The sequence below is a fragment of the Scyliorhinus canicula genome, unplaced genomic scaffold (assembly GCF_902713615.1).
Source record: "Scyliorhinus canicula unplaced genomic scaffold, sScyCan1.1, whole genome shotgun sequence".
Taxonomy (NCBI): Eukaryota; Metazoa; Chordata; class Chondrichthyes; order Carcharhiniformes; family Scyliorhinidae; genus Scyliorhinus; species Scyliorhinus canicula.
The window spans coordinates 515,153-528,296 of record NW_024055473.1 but is presented as its reverse complement, the minus strand read 5'-3'; the positions used below and the strand labels follow the sequence as shown (position 1 = coordinate 528,296).

Below are 13,144 nucleotides of genomic sequence, written 5' to 3'. Positions count from 1 at the left end.
GATGAGCCCAATCCCACTGAGCCTGCCCTGGAATAAAACAGAGAATGTGTCAAACTCTGCTGTTGTATTTAACACAGGAAATTCAGAATAAGAAATTCAACAGACATCACAGAGCAACACGAGTATTATTATCATGTAGGACCATGGTGTCTGCTTTGGGCTTCATTAGAAAATCGATTCTTCGATCGAAAACACATCTATTGCCTGCTGCTAGCTAGAGAGTCACTCAGATACGGGACTTGCTTCAGAGAGGCGCGGCTCACGGTGAGCGCTAAAAACTACAAGTCATGAAGGCCCGGGACCGCCACAGCCTTGTATTTGTATCATCCGTACAGATTTTTGCTGCACTGTCACGGGGTGGGGGGTCCAATATTACTGACGCTGCCTTTCACCCGAGTGCCTCTGGTCGTCAGAGGATTGGCCGTCTCTGCTGAAATGAACAGAGTCTGTTCTGATCGTCAGTACCCCGATCCTGCTGCTACATTGAGTCGTCTACACCATTGTAGATCCTTCCTCTTCATGCGGTCAGACAGCTGTGCTGTACTTCGGTCGATAACAAGATGTACTTAAGTATTTATCTGTATGCGAGGCATAGTAAGATCATCTATACCTTTCTGCTGCACGGATTCCGTCCCATCAGATGAAACATGAACGGTGCAGGCTGCTGCCTGTATCGGTCAGGATCTATTGTATTGACTGAACTGTTGAGCGACGTCACTGTCCTCTTCGACCCTTATTCCAGCCTCCCCGCTGTTCCCCTGGGTCCTGGTGGCTCTAGTCTGACAGAAACCAAAAGAAAATATAAAATTCAGCATCAGCCTCATATTGACCAACATAACGGCCACCCCCATCATTATTATTATTATTATTTAATTATCAGTGATATCAGGTTACACAGTGAGGGGAGAATGGGGAGTTTGCAATGAGGGAAATACCGAGAAGTGAGATGATGTTGAGGAGATCTGAGAGGCGATTCCCTCGATAATTCCTGAATTAGATGCTGTCAGGAAATTACCTCAGTAAGAAGTTTTACAACACCAGGTTAAAGTCCAACAGGTTTGTTTCAAACACGAGCTTTCGGAGCACGGCTCCTTCTTCAGGTGAATGGAAATTACCTGTCAGAGCAGAAATACAGATTCAGGAGCCACTGCACGGCTGCTCAAACCAATGACAGGAATCGAGCAGCGACAGCAATGTCTAGAATATCACAATGGTGTTCGAGCGAGAGAAACAAACGGAAACTGTGACTGGGGACACCGCAGATTCAAAGCTGATACAAAATGTGCGGCGGTTATCAGCTGCTGTCGCAAGTGAGGGAGGGGAAATAGCGACAGTTGACCATCCTGCACCTGCTCACTGCTCAAGTCACTGAGAACAATATAGAGGGAAGACACTTCCCTCCAGCGAGAAGGGATCTGATACAACTGACCCTCCCTACAATCATAGGATCTACAGTGCAGAAGCAGGCCACCCGGCCCATTGAGTTGGCAATAGCCCCCGAAAAAAGCATTCCACCCAAGCCCACACCTCCACCTCATCCCCACACAACATTTGTGAGCATTTAGCGTGGCTAATGCACCTAACGTGCACATCTTTGAATTCTTGGGGAAACCAGAGCACCCGGAAGAAACCGACGCCTACACGGAGAGAACGTGCAGACTCCGCACAGACAGTGACCCAACCGGGAATAGAACCTGGGAGCCTGAAGCTGTGAATCCATTGTGCTAATCACTGTGCTACAATGCCACCCACATACATACACGGCGCTGTCAGAAATCATTGTGTTCCTGATCGTTAGCTCGGTCGTCTTGTCCTTTGAATATTTGACATACCCTGGGTTGAGACAGAAGATTCCACCGATGGTTTCCGGAGATTTAGCATAGTTTTCAGGCATAAACATTAACAGTAACAAAGACAGTATCTGAGCAGCTCAAATTTAGATTTTTGGGTCACATTCGAATCTTGGAATGTTTTGCAGCAAACCCTGAACCCATTCAATAGGAAAATTCGATTTAACAGAATTTGCCAGCAGAGGGCGCCGAATTCAACCACGGGCGTCATAAACCAACGTGATGTTTTCTTTGAAGCCTGTTTGGCTGGGGGACCAGTGAGGTCATAATAGCCCCACCCCCTCCCTCCTGCACTCTAACGCCTCTGCCCCCTCAATGAGTTGAGCAGACCCGGGGCTCCCTCTCCTTCACAATCTCTGAAAGAGATTCAGTCTGACATGTTTCTGATAATACTGGCGGCGCTGTGGCAGGGTAAGTCCTGGATAGTAACCACCGAGGCAGATTAGCATATTAAAACAGATCGATGGCAATATAATTGCGCTCGAAAATATCGATATGATGCGCAGTTGGGAGGTTTCACAAACTCTCTCAGATACAGGCAAATTTGCATCAGTTGATATTTAATTCCTCTACCTTCACAGGCGGACTGTGCGCAGATCCAGTAACTCAGACACCGGTGATAATAACCGCATCGGAAGGAGATTCGGTGCTGTTGAATTGTGACTATACGGACAAGAGTATGTACTTCATGCAATGGTATCAGCAGAAACCGGCACAACAACCGAGATGGATCATCGCTAACACTCTAGCATTGAAGAAAGAAACAGTTTCAGGACGATATCAGGCGGTTGCTGACAAGTCCAAACAGAAAGGTTCCCTCAATATCAGCGCCCTCAGTGTGGAGGACGGGGCGCTCTATCACTGTGCAGTGAGGCACAGCGTTAGATAGCAGCTCGAGCACCGTACAGAAACCACAGCGAGTCTGTACAGCTTCACTAAGGTTCCTTCTGCGCGAAGGATTTGATCCCCGCCGATCGAACGCTGTTAGGTGTATTTGCCAGGCTTTTTTTAATGCTTCCACCCTTGTGCCGATCAACGAAGGAGCAGTTTGGAGATTGTTGTGGCTTTTCGTGCTGCGATATATACAGTGACATTAACCCCGGAATATCCACCCCGCAGCAGAGGGAAGATCTCACATGTGGAGTTAGTATAGCCGAAAAGTACGGACTGTTCTTCCAGAAGCCTTAACTCAGCTGAGCCCAGGGACACCGACTCCTCGGCACCCGGTATGTAACGAAATGCAGAATGGATCAGGGGGAGGCGCTGGCAAAGTGGTATTGTCATTGGATTAGCAATGCAGACACCGAGAGTAATGATATGGGGTTGACTCTTAACTGCCCCCTCAAGAGCGATTCGCGATGAACCAAAAATAATAATTCCTCTGATACTTAACACATGAATAACAAAAGGAATAAAACTGGAGATGTTAAGATTCAAAACAGAGGTAAAAAAACAACATAAGTGTACTTTACCTGAATGCTCGGAGTATTCGGAATAAAGTAAATGAGTTGATGGCACAAATCATCGTAAATGACTATGATTTAGTGGCCATTACTGAAACATGGTTAAAGGATGGTCACGACTGGGAGTTAAATATCCGAGGGTATCAAACTATTCGGAAGGACAGAGTGGATGGTAAGGGAGGTGGTGTTGCGCTGTTATTTAAGGATGACATCCGGGCAATAGTAAGGGATGACATCGGTGCTATGGAGGATAAGGTTGAATCCATTTGGGTGGAAATCAGGAATAGTAAGGCGAAAAAGTCACTGATAGGAGTAGTCTATCGGCCACCAAATAGTAACGATATGGTGGGGCAGGCAATAAACAAAGAAATAACTGACGCATGTAGAAATGGTACGGCAGTTATCATGGGGGATTTTAATCTACATGTCGATTGGTTTAACCAGGTCGGTCAAGGCAACCTTGAGGAGGAGTTTATAGAATGTATCTGCGATAGTTTCCTAGAACAGTATGTAATGGAACCTACGAGGGAACAAGCGGTCCTAGATCTTGTCCTGTGTAATGAGACAGGATTGATTCATGATCTCATAGTTAGGGATCCTCTCGGAAGGAGCGATCACAATATGGTGGAATTTAAAATACAGATGGAGGGTGAGAAAGTAAAATCAAATACTAGTGTTTTGTGTTTAAACAAAGGAGATTACAAGGGGATGAGAGAAGAACTAGCTAAGGTAGACTGGGAGCTAAGACTTTATGGTGGAACAGTTGAGGAACAGTGGAGAACCTTCCAAGCGATTTTTCACAGTGCTCAGCAAAGGTTTATACCAACAAAAAGGAAGGACGGAAGAAAGAGGGAAAATCGACCGTGGATATCTAAGGAAATAAGGGAGAGTATCAAACTGAAGGAAAAATCATATAAAGTGGCAAAGATTACTGGGAGATTAGAGGACTGGGAAATCTTTAGGGGGCAACAGAAAGCTACTAAAAAAGCTATAAAGAAGAGTAAGATAGAGTATGAGAGTAAACTTGCTCAGAATATAAAAACAGACAGTAAAAGTTTTTACAAATATATAAGACAAAAAAGAGTGGCTAAGGTAAATATTGGTCCTTTAGAGGATGAGAAGGGAGTTTTAATAATGGGAGATGAGGAAATGGCTGAGGAACTGAACAGGTTTTTTGGGTCGGTCTTCACAGTGGAAGACACAAATAACATGCCAGCGACTGATAGAAATGAGGCTATGACAGGTGAGGACCTTGAGAGGATTGTTATCACTAAGGAGGGAGTGATGGGCAAGCTAATGGGGCTAAAGGCAGACAAGTCTCCTGGCCCTGATGGAATGCATCCCAGAGTGCTAAAAGAGAAGGTTAGGGAAATTGCAGACGCACTAGTGATAATTTACCGAAATTCACTAGACGCTGGGGTGGTCCCGGTGGATTGGAAATTAGCAAACGTGACGCCACTGTTTAAAAAAGGAGGTAGGCAGAAAGCAGGAAATTATAGGCCAGTGAGCTTAACTTCAGGAGTAGGGAAGATGCTGGAATCTATCATCAAGGAAGAAATTGCGAGGCATCTGGATAGAAACTGTCCCATTGGGCAGACGCAGCATGGGTTCGTAAAAGGCAGGTCATGCCTAACTAATTTAGTGGAATGTTTTGAGGACATTACCAGTGCAGTAGATAACGGAGAGCCGATGGATGTGGTATATCTGGATTTCCAGAAAGCCTTTGACAAGGTGCCACACAAAAGGTTGCTGCATAAGATAAAGATGCATGGCATTAAGGGTAAAGTAGTAGCATGGATAGAGGATTGGTTAATTAATAGAAAGCAAAGAGTTGGGATAAATGGGTGTTTCTCTGGTTGGCAATCAGTAGCTAGTGGTGTCCCTCAGGGATCCGTGTTGGGTCCACAATTGTTCACAATTTACATAGATGATTTGGAGTTGGGGACCAAGGGCAATGTGTCCAAGTTTGCAGATGGTACTAAGTTGAGTGGTAAAGCGAAAAGTGCAGAGGATACTGGAAGTCTGCAGAGGGATTTGGATAGGTTAAGTGAATGGGCTCGGGTCTGGCAGATGGAATACAATGTTGACAAATGTGAGGTTATCCATTTTGGTAGGAATAACAGCAAACGGGATTATTATTTAAACGATAAAATATTAAAGCATGCCGCTGTTCAGAGAGACTTGGGTGTGCTAGTGCATGAGTCACAGAAGGTTGGTTTACAAGTGCAACAGGCGATTAAGAAGGCAAATGGAATTTTGTCCTTCATTGCTAGAGGGATGGAGTTTAAGACTAGGGAGGTTATGTTGCAATTGTATAAGGTGTTAGTGCGGCCACACCTGGAGTATTGTGTTCAGTTTTGGTCTCCTTACTTGAGAAAGGACGTACTGGCGCTGGAGGGTGTGCAGAGGAGATTCACTAGGTTAATCCCAGAGCTGAAGGGGTTGGATTACGAGGAGAGGTTGAGTAGACTGGGACTGTACTCGTTGGAATTTAGAAGGATGAGGGGGGATCTAATAGAAACATTTAAAATTATGAAGGGAATAGATAGGATAGATGCGGGCAGGTTGTTTCCACTGACGGGTGACAGCAGAACTAGGGGACATAGCCTCAAAATAAGGGGAAGTAGATTTAGGACTGAATTTAGGAGGAACTTCTTCACCCAAAGGGTTGTGAATCTATGGAATTCCTTGCCCAGTGAAGCAGTTGAGGCTCCTTCATTACATGTTTTTAAGGTAAAGATAGATAGTTTTTTGAAGAATAAAGGGATTAAGGGTTATAGTGTTCGGGCCGGAAAGTGGAGCTGAGTCCACAAAAGATCAGCCATGATCTAATTTAATGGCGGAGCAGGCTCGAGGGGCCAGGTGGCCTACTCCTGCTCCTAGTTCTTATGTTCTTATGTTCTTATGTTATGAAATGTACAATAGCAGAGATTCACCTCACAACACGGCTGGCACTATCAGTCTGTGGCATGGGGAGCAGATGATGCCGGGTTTGGGCTTGAATACAAATCGACTTGTCGATCGATGTCAATAAAAGCAAATTATTGCTGGAATCTGAAAACCTGGACAATCTCAGCAGGTCTGGCAGCATCTGTGGAGGGAGAAGGGAGCCAACGTTTCGAGTCTGAGTGACTCTTCGTCAAAGCTGAGAATTCGGATGTTGAGTTGATTAAGGATTTACCGAAATACATACAGAGCCACAAATGCGTCCCAGAAATCTAAATTGCAGCTGTTTGGAAACCGTCTTCCTTAATGTTGATATTTATGTCACAAAATGATGAGGGGCATAGATAGGGTAGATAGGAAGGAACTTAGTACATGGGTCAATAACCAGGGACAGAGATTTAAGTTAAGGGGAAGGATTTAGAGGAGATTTGAGGAAACAATTTTACCCAGAGGGTGATGGGAATCTGGAACTCACTGCATAAAGGGGTGGTAGAGGCGGGAAGGCTCATAACATTTAAGAAGCATTTCAATAAGCACTTCAAACGCCAGAGCATACAAGGCTATGGGCCAACTGCTGGTTAATTGAATTAGGATAGAACGGTGCTTGATGGCCAGCGCATGCACACTGGGCCGGAGGGCCTCCTCTTGAGCTGTAAAGGCGTATTGCTCTTTGACTCTAAGTGGAAAGGTGAAAACGTCTAGCGAGGAAATTTCAGAGCTTTGTGTCCAGGCAGCTGAAGGCACGGACAGCGTTGGTGGAGTGGTTAAAGTCGGAGGTGAATGCAGTGAGTTCCAGATTCCCACCACCGGCTGGATGACAACTTTCTTCCTCAAATCCCCTCGAAATCTCCAACTACTTATCTTTAATCTACGCCCATTGGTTAACTACTAAGATGAAACGTTTCTTCCCATCTATGTGCCTCATAGGAAGGACAGTCATTGTTCCTTTGAAATTATCCTTATAACCAAACTCTTTGACCAAACTTGTGATCATATGACCGAATATGTTCATAGTTCCTGTGACACCCCTTGGGAGATGTTATTGTGTGAAAACCCTCGAAAGTGATTTAAGTTGCTGCATTTGTCATTCAGTGAGACCTGATAGGTTACTGAGTGAGGGAGTCTGTATAGTTTACTGAGTGAGGGAGTCTGTATAGTTTACTGAGTGAGTGAGTCTGTACACCAGGATACGAACACGAAGCAGGAGTTAAGTTATCGCAGATAGATTCATCAATACGATATCTGTTATGAATGCGAGTTGTAATCATAAACTGGTATAACTGTGCAGGTGGGTCTCACTATTTCTGTTTTTGGGAGTTGTGTTCTGTTACAATTGTTGATACACTCACTATGGAAAGTGAACAATATGGGGGGGGGGGGGGGGGCTCGTCCTGCTGAGCTGTAGCTGGAACTGCCAGTGTGGGGTTTTTGTATGGGGTCCACCGTATCTCTGTAGCAGTGTGGGCTTCATAGCACAGAAATACACGGCGCTGTCTGAGATCATTGTGTTACTGATCATTAGCTCGGTAGTCTTGTTCTTTTTATCAACCGTAGAGGAAAACCGAATATCGAGGTCGGTGTTCCTTTGCACAGTCAGTCCAATAAATTGAAGCATGTACATTGGAGCTTTCCTGGGCTGCTGCCTGTACCAGTACACATAGGGGTTAGGATCGCTTGTTTTCAAGGTGCAGGTTAATGTGACATTCCTTTCCTCTTCAAGCGTTATTTCAGGTTCCTTTTGTTCCACGGTATCTTGGTGGCTCCATTCTAACAGAGGTAACAGCGATAAAGACAATCAGAGTCAGCATCACATTAAGGAATACAATCATCAGCAAAATAATCTCTGTCATTTTACCAACATCTGGGTTACAGCAGTCAGGAAGAGAATGGAGTTTTACTGGGAAGAAAATACTTACTGAGAAGTGAGATAATGATGAGGAGCGAAGCGAGATGGTTCCTCATGATCCTTCTAGAGTTTGTAATTCTACAATGAGAGAAATCCTCTGTCAGAGACAGAAATACAGATCCCCGTCACACTGCACTGCTGATCCGACCCTTGAGTGGAATGAACCAGCAGCAGCAATGTCTTCAGTAACACTATGGTGCCAGAGCGAGAGCAGCAAACGGAAGCTGTGGGCGGGGATACCGCCGTCTGAATATTGAGTGAAGTGTGCGGTGACTCTCAGCTGCATTCGGAACTGATGGAGCGGAAATAGCGACTGTTCAATCTTCCCTCCACCGTGACCACCCTGCACCTGCTCACTGTGCAAGGCACTGAGAAGAAATAGATCGAGAGGGACATGAACGGACTAGAATCTAAAATCTTCGAGTCCAAACAATCTCAATTCCCGAGACACTTTGAAAGAGTTTTCGTATTCTTCTTTCAAAAACTGCATTTTCTATATATCCCGGTAATTGCCTTTACATTTGTGTGAAATTTCCTTCTTAAAGTTATTGTTGAATCTTCTGCCGCCTTTATTTAGACTCCGCCTTTTATAGTTTAACAAATCGCAGTGTAGATAATGAACAGAATTTTCCTGGGCTTCATTTCTCCTCAATCCTTCTGTTATCCAAGGATCTGCTCGTGGAAACAGCTCAGTGCGATCTTTACATTTCAGCAACTAAGTTCAGTCTCCCCTTTACTTTCCTTGACCGAAGGAGAGGCGGTCTTGTGGCGCCATCGGCAGTTTCCCTGCCTCAGGCTCCTTAGTCGCTGAGTTTTACAGCGAAGAAGAGGGCCTTTGGCCCATCGCGTTTGCCCCGACCATCAAGTACCTATCTCGTCTAAACCAATTTTCTGGCACTTGACCCGTAGCCTTGTATGCAATGGCGTTTCAAGTGCTCTTCCAAACGCTTCTTAAGTGTTGTGAGTGTTCCCGCCTCGACCACCCTCACAGACAGTGTTCCAGGTTCTCACAACGCTCAAATGCCCTCTAAATCTCCTCCTCTTACCTGAATGTATTCCCTCTAGTTGTTGACCCCTCCACTAGTGGGAACGGTTTCTTCCTATCTATTTTCCGCATCATTTTGTAAACCTCGATCAGGTCAGCCTTACCTGACAACGTTTGACAATTAATGACAATAATCCCAGCCTATCCAGCCTCTCTTCATAGCTGAGAAACTCCTTCCCAGAAACCTTCCTGATTAATCTCCTCTGCACCCTCTCTGGTGCATCACATCTTTCCCATAGTGTGCCGACCAGATGTGCACAAAATATTCCAGGTGCGGGCTAACCAGCGTTTTACACATCCCCATAATAACCTCCCTGCTCTTATATTCCATGCCTCGGCTAATAAAGGCAAGTATCCCTCATATCTTCTTCGCCACCTTATCTACTTGTCCTGTTGCCTGCGGGGATTTATGGGCCTGAACACCATGGTCCCCCTTGCTTCTATACTTCTTGACTTCCTGGCGTTTATTGTGCATTTTCTTGCAATGTTCATCCTCCCAAAATGCATCATCCAACCCTTTTCAGGGTTAAATTCCATTTGACACCGTTCTGCCTATCTGGCCCGTCCGTCTATATCATCCTGCAATCTAAACCATTCCTCCTCGCTATTTAGCACACCGCCGAATTTCATGTTGTCTGGCTCAGGGAATTGAAATGCCAGAACGGTGTGGTTCCTGTTCCAGCTCTGGGGTGGTTGCGGCTTGCCTCCCAGTGACAGTGCAATGGATTGGACCTTCCTTAAGGCAGGAAGCGCCAGAGAAGAAATTAATGAGTAGATTCCAGATTTAGATTCCGTTTTGACATAGAAATCAATAAACCTTAAGTCCATTCAGTAACCCCCATTCTGAACCGGATTGAACAGAATCCACCAGCAGAAGGCGCAAAGCCCAACCACGATAATTAGAAAGTCACATGAGACCAAAACCAGTCTCCTCAGTGATGTCACAATGGGCCTGACTCCCTGCAAGTGTGTGGGTGGAACAATGAGCTGAACAGAGCCCGGGCTCCCTCTCTGCTTCTCAATCTCTGGATCATTCCAGTCATATTCACTGAGAGATTTAGTCAGACATGTTTTTAATATTACTGGCGGGGCTCTTGCACATTAAGTAATGGATTTTCCTCATCAATACAGTTTAACAGATTGATGGGAATTTACACAAATTCATACAGTTAATGAAGGTTTACCTCCATCCTGTTTATCCTTCTGCTCTTTTGAGCCTCTATATTTACAGGCGGACTATTTGCGGATCCAGTGACAGTCTCCGGTGACAGTAGCTGTGTTTGAAGGGGCCTTGGTGACGTTATATTGAGGATATACAACCCGGGTAATAACGGGCATCCACTGGTATGGACAGAGACCGGCACAGTCTCCAAACTGGATTATTAATGAAGTAATAGGACTGTAAAAAGATGGAATCTGAGGGCAATATCTGGCTGTTGCTCATAATATAAACACGCTGAGTGTGGAGGACTCTTACTATGCATTGAGGCGCAGCTTCACATAATAACCAAGAACTCGCACAACAATCCTCTGCGAGTCTTTGTGTAGTCTTCTTAGCGCCTTGATCAACCGGGAAAATTTCATCCCAGGCCCACGGACAACAAACATTAGCAGGTTTGTTTATCAAACAGTTGCATTATTTTATTGGCCCTTGTTCAAATCAATCGATCTGAGAAATGTTGCGACGTAGCTCAATATCGCCGCCGAAACCTCCTCAGTAAATATCTCGCAGCTTATACAGAATACTGACCTGCCTACATCGGCAGAGAAAGCTCTCGCACGTGGAGCGATTACAGCTGAACATTACTGACTGTCTTTCCAGAGCCTTCAATTCGGCCGGATCCTGGGAGACTCATTGTGCATCACACATTCCTGTAACAAAACGTAAAATGTGTCTAAGTAAGGAATTTGATTTAACACAAGAAATAGACAACGACCTTTGAATATGAACTCACCGAACGGCACAATGATTATTATCTTAAAGCACCATCGAACCCGTGCTCTCTGGTTGTGACTTCTACAGAACATAAACTGAATTTAAATGGATTCTGGACCTTCTTTTCTGATATTGAACAGGAAATTCAAATCACGAACAGGCCTCACTCATTGGGACGTATCCACGGAAGAGTGTTACTAAAATGCCTGCTCTCTGATGACTGCACAGGCGACACACTTTCTGAATCACCACGGCAGGTTTTTGTACGGCGCTGAATGGTTTTCAGTTCACTGTGCCTCCACTGCACAGAGATAGGTGGCGGTGTCTGTCAGTCGAACGTCACTAATATTCAGAACGCTTTGTTTCTCTGAAAAAATGAACCGAGCTGTGATCCTCCCCTGATCGCTGGTACCGCTCGCCAGATGCTGCACGGTTTGGTCCGGGTATTGTCTGTACCATTGTAGGATGTTTACTGCTAATGTGGTGGAACAGGCCAAGGATGCAATGTTTCCCTCGGTAACAACCACTGACTGAGGAGACTGTGATACCTCGTCACTGCCAGCGGCATCTGAGAAAAATGTAGTTGTAAAATAACATGATAAATTTAATATCGCACAGACCACGAGAATATACTATAGCAAAATCAAATACAAAATGGCATAACAAAATACACAATAAAGCATGCTAAATGTTACTACAACATGACATATCTGATGTGTGACATATTCCTGCCAGATACGGTGATTACACTCACACGGAGAGAAGAGTAAGAAATTCAGGGAGATAATCACTGAAGTGAAGCTCAGCTTCATGTTGGATCCTATCGATCTGAGTTAAGTAGCTCTCCGTAGTTTTCAGGACGAGAGACAATGCTGAGAAGGCAGTGTTGTTGTATATCAAACTGAGTCCAACACCAACTGCACCGTGCCCGCCCGAACCAGGTCTCTGGGACTGGGTCTCTGATCACAAAGTGAAGCTGTGAAGGAGCTTCAGCATTGGTGGAGTGTGGGTAGGAGAATGCGCATGCGCAGAGCACCGCCTATGTGTGGGTCAGACTGAGAACACGTGTGAAGTTGCCCTGCATATTTAGTGACGTAGGTCTGTAAACTGAGTGACGTCAGTGGGACTGGTTGAAGGGTCAGAAACATATTTGCCGGAGCTGATCTGAACACCCAGCCCTGAGTTTCAGAGAATTAACAGCTGATCAGATACAGAAAGGATGGGTTAACCTGGAGACTGGTTTGATGACGGATCTGACGGTGGGATCGGATTCTGCAGTGTATTTTTACTGCCGTTGTTGGAAACAAGTGGCTGACAGCTTGATTCGAAGTTAATGTGGCTTCCTCCCGGTGTGGGTTTGAGCGGCTGACATCGCTGGTCAATGTGGCTGAATCTGCTCGAGTTTCTGTCGAAACGTCAACAGACTGGTGCTCGAAGACACAGTGCAATGTACGGGAGTGGGACTCTTGTCCATGGTATACTCAGTCTGTGAGTCCTGCTTCTGATCAACTCTTCAGGGCCACTTTCTCCACCCAGAGATAGATAGAGTTTAGCTGCCTGAGCGGTGCTGTTGCTGTTTTGTTATTTTAGCCTCACTGCTCGTCTGCTGACATGAGTAACGCAGCAGAGGTGAAATCCTGGAACTCCCTCCCTGACAGCAGCGGTTCAAGAAGGCAGCATCAAAGGTTAAACTAAAAATAGCAACTTCTGTCTTAACATCTGAGGACAGTAGCCGAGAAACAGAATTTCCGTCACTCAGATCAGAAATACATGTTCAACAGGAAATAATCATGTATTTACAATTCCGATTGAAACCATGATTTCAAATGCGATGAAATGTGTTTGTTCCACAATTACCTTCCGAAATGCCCACCTGCACCAGCCCCAAACAATCCAGACACTGGCTGACCGCTGCCGATCTGTAAAAATTGGAATTCGAAGCAACAACTTCTATTCGGCACCATTAAGAATCGACTGTCTTTCGCAGGTTTTTCTTAC

The 13,144-nt window shown here is 45.2% G+C and overlaps 1 pseudogene; it reads left to right on the top strand.

Annotated features, from left to right (window-relative positions):
• The first annotated feature begins 1,210 nt into the window (after positions 1-1,210).
• The window catches only part of LOC119959848, a 73,902-nt pseudogene continuing 61,968 nt past the window's right edge, over positions 1,211-13,144 (top strand).